Below are 4,867 nucleotides of genomic sequence, written 5' to 3'. Positions count from 1 at the left end.
TTGTGTTCCCATTTGGACCTAAAATGATAAATGTTGGGATACCAGAAACTTTGAAGTAGCGAAACAATTTCTTCCCAATGTTGTCTACAAATTTAAATCTAGCCATGGCATGCTTTCACAATATGCTTCAAAGGCTTTCTCCATTTTTTCACGTGAGATAAAATTAATCTCCAAGGCCTCCACTCTTTCAAAATCTCGTTGTAAATATCCACAAGATATGGAGTGAAGTTTCTACAAGGACCACACCAATGACTGAGAAATATAAACCCTTGCTTTTTTGTAATAAGCTCAACAACATATCTTCAAAAGTCCTAGGGAATGTTTTGTGGTAGTGATAGTCTTCCTGAGTTCCCATCCTAGCCAGGATTTCTTCAGCCCGTGAAATCCCACCAGCTACCCTTTTTCTTTCTAGCTTATCTATTGGTTTCGATTTGTCATCCTTTGTCAATTTGTGTCTACCTACTAGAAATTTGCAGTTCAATCATCATGGTGCCACTTAATCTGTTATCCCTAATATTTTTGCAGCCTGCCCTTTGTTCATACATGTCAGCCTCCATGGCTACCACCAAACAAGTCCATATCACAAGTAGTCTCCCCCTCCACCTCAGCTTCAGAATGTGTGCCCCTACTCAACCAAATAATATATTTAATTTACAATAAAATGAGAAAGGGTAAACAGGGCTATCCCAAACCCTTCCCCTTGGGGGAATACTATCCTCGGTGTTCAATGACCATATACATTATAAAAGTGAAAGCTTGAATGGCTAAACACAATTGATAGGTATATTTATATGTATAATCTCATTTAAGCTTTTACAACACCTCTTACATTTGCAGTGACTTACCCATCCACTCAGTAAATGTCACTTTATAAATTTAGCCATCTACCCATGGCCCTTTTTGCAGTATTTAGGTCCTTGATGCATCTAATCTGACTTCGATTTGTTCCCTTTCCTTGGAGTGTTTCCTGCCTCCAATGTCTAGCATTGTTATCCTTGAGCTCCTTATCACTTGAGCAAACAATTCTCGGCTCATTGTTCTCGATCACACCCCCAATGTGCTTCTGATTCCAACCAGCTATGCTAATGACCAAAGGAAAATTTATTTTTTGGCCTTCCCTTCTCTACTTCCTAGTTTCTCAATATATCCGATCACCCCCCTTCCATGCTTCTTCGCATCAAAGGTCTAAAAACCAAGGCATATCTTGCCTCAAAACTATCGTGTCAGTCATAGCATGCTTTATGGAAATCATTTGGCACCATTGGTACTAGTGTCCCACAATGGCATCGTTCTTGAAATCTCTTGCTTTTTCACACTGTTGTTTCTCTATCTTGTGGCCAAATTTGTTTATATGATGTGAGAAATCCCATGTTTATTCTTGCATCATAGACACATATATCCAACAAGACTCATCATAAAGAAAAATATAATGAATGTAAATTATACCTTATTAGCAACTTATCCTTGTAGTGAATTTGGGATTTTCCATTACTCCTATAGAAACAAGGTCAATGCCTGAATCATATCATCATAGACTAAACCATATCATCAGGTTAGCTCAAAAATACAAGCTACCATAAATCATGCTCATAATTTAAAAATTCAGAGGATCGATAAAGTATTGGTACTTCTTTCGATTTGATGGATTCTTGTTTTCTTGTACAAACATGGGATCAATTTCATACCCTGGAAAGAACCCATACGATAGCATGTCCTCCATGACTAAAGTTTTGATCCAAGGAGGCTGCTCCAACGCTCTAGGTACCCTCCAAACTATTCGTCAAGGTACCAACTCAACAATCATGCTACTCTAGAGCTCTAGGTACCCTCTAGGCTAATGGCCCAGGTACCCACCCCATAGTCATGTTGGATCAAAGTCATGCTTCTCTAGGTTCCATGTACCCTCCAGGCTAACTTCTCAAGTACCAGCCCCACAATGATTTTGGATAAGCCCACTCATGACTATGGGTACTACCAAACTAGGTATTGTTTTGTCAATAAAATTATTGGGAATCCAAAGTATATCTCACCTCCACCCAGAAGAAATACATAACACACGAGCCCAGAAAAGTAATAGACACATATACATATATGTGTGGCACCATACCACATACACATAACATGATATCATGTACACATATCACAAACGCACATGTGGCACGGTACAATGTATACACATTTACACATGTACAACACATGCACATATACACAAATAATAAAGGCATCCATAGGCTTATACCTCCACGCTCAAATCAATATAGGAATCTAGAACCTTTTTTTGACCTCCACTTGATACATAACAGGAGCCCAAAGCACTTGCTCCACCTGCGTGTATTTTCCTCGTTGTACTGTTTGTATCCATATTTGCATTAAATAACTATAGTCCATCACTCTTCCCCAAGAATGACTCCTGACAAAATCTTTTAGTCAAAATGGAATCCTCATATATACATATGTGTTAGCATAATCATGTATACAATATATAAGCACATATGCAACTAAAATTAGGGTTAAGAGAACTCCCTTTTTCCATTTTCTTTTCCATCACCTTTATGGGCTCAACTAGCCTACTTGGTTGTCATATCACATGCCACTTACCCTTTCCTTTTGCATATGCATGTTGCCATGTTTTTTCCAACTTGCCTCTTGGTGTTCCACATTACATTTTTTCCTCAACATGTTCTTATCCATGTGAACCATACATTACTTCTTCATTAATTTGTGGTTTCCCTGCCACCCAACCCTCTTTCCCTAAGGCCCACGAGTATGTAAATAAAGGGACAATTATAACATCAACAAGAATTGCAATACGAAAAATCAAAGGAAACATTGCAAAAGAAGAAGAAAAATAAAATCAACAATCAGAATCATATAAAAAAAGCGCACACAAAAACAACATGGCCATACATGTCCATAAATCAAATCGCACAAAAAAAGTTCAAAATCATAGCACATCAATCATTGAGTAAAAGAGTCCCAAAACTAAACTCAGTGTCATGAGTTCAGAATTCATGGTACTCTCTGTGATTATGCTATGCACACATATGTGTAACAAAATAAACTTCCTTTCCTTGTCTTTTTCATTGGGTCTTTCCATGTGCAAGAAGACTCAACTTATTTCCCCATAGTTGTTCATGCATCCATGCAAACCAAATATGACATCTATGTAATTTATCTTCCAAATTCAGGAATGTGTATTCATATTGGTCAAAATTGTTATCCTGCATTTGCAAATGTGCCAACAAGGTAATTATAATCAGCCTCTTTGTTGAAATCACCATTTAAAACTAGCTATTTGAAAACTTACCAAGATTCAGCCTTATTACCATAGCACTTGCAACCTCTTCGAATAATTTAGCATGCATCATATTTTTAAGCTTTATCATTCATAAAAGAGAGTGCATGTGACTAAGTCTGTAAGCAATCTCAAGTTAGCAATTAATTACTATAACCCACACCTGCCAACTAGCATTCATCAGTTACTAATTTCCCAACAATGCACTTCTGATCATACCATTCATATGATCCAACACATGCATGCACACATATATATAAACATGTTTGCACAAGAAAAAAAAACAATATGCAACATAATGCCTAACTTTGGCACATGCAATGGTATGACTCAACAATTTCCGTCATGTTGAAAGCATTTTTGCGATCCATATTCCATTCCATAATCAAGCATATATTTATTCATATTCGTAATCATCTATAATACTCGATAACTGGAGTCTCACTCATCTCTAAGGGTTCAAACTTGGACCTCTTACGCATTTAACTATATGGTAGGGTACTATCTTTGTCCCCAAAATTCTAGAGTTACACCTTTAATCTTTCATTCCTTTCACACTAGAGTCCATTAGGTCTAAGTGTTGAACCTAAGAGCTCTAATACAACTTGTAACACAACCCCTTACATAACCAGGGGTGATCACTATGTTCACTCGATACCTTGGCATAGGGTTAAGAGAATGATTTACTTATTTATTATTTTAGTTTCATTCATTGAGCATCTTGAAGCTTAAAATTCTTCAAAATTTTGGAAGAAAATGTATAGTTTCATATATATGAGATGTATACTTTTGTATTGAAGCCATAGTAGATTTATTTTTCCATATCAAATAGTATTTAAATTCAAATTTGTATACAAATGTTGCTACTACAATTAAAACAAGGTTTCCCTATCTTTTTGACACTCCCAAGCTATATATTAGCAAGCTAGAGAAATGAATAAATAAAAGAGCGGCAAAGTAAACATAGTAGGTATGATAATGAAATTTCTCCTCTATGTCATAATGTCATTCAAGCCACAATAATATTATACAGCTTACAGAAACATCTCCAAACACTAGAGAATTTTACAACGAATTGGGAATGGAAGTCAACATAGTTAAGACCAAGGTAGTGTTGTTCTCTTTAAAAAATAAAAGAAGCCAACCCCAAACCAACTTTAGACAGGAATCCTTAGAAATCATTCAAAACTCCAAACACCTCAATGTACCATCAATTGCTAAGAAAAGTAAACCAATCTAAGTGAGCGCAAATCTAACCATCATTGAGGCTCCTCTCTACAAAGTTGTTTTTGTATGCATATAATGTCTTCATTAGGAAATTAAACAGGTTTTGGTTGAGCCATAGAACTTTCAGCGATTCAATCAACCAAAACTACATCCCTCTCATTTAAAAATCTCTTAAGAATTTCTAACATTACAAGGTGTTGTGCTCTACAACAACCTCCCATTTCATATCATTTTTATTCTCAAAACTATAATATGAAATGGGCCCCTTTTTATTTTAATTGGTATCAAATTAGTATTATTCAAAAAGATCTGAAAACAAAATGAAAACATTACAAAACCTTTTTG

This window comes from Pinus tabuliformis, chromosome 8 (assembly GCF_031772625.1).
Source record: "Pinus tabuliformis cultivar Carrire ecotype Pingquan chromosome 8, CPIR1, whole genome shotgun sequence".
In the NCBI taxonomy this organism is placed as follows: Eukaryota; Viridiplantae; Streptophyta; class Pinopsida; order Pinales; family Pinaceae; genus Pinus; species Pinus tabuliformis.
The sequence above is the reverse complement of the archived record's forward strand: the minus strand, read 5'-3'. Positions refer to the sequence as shown.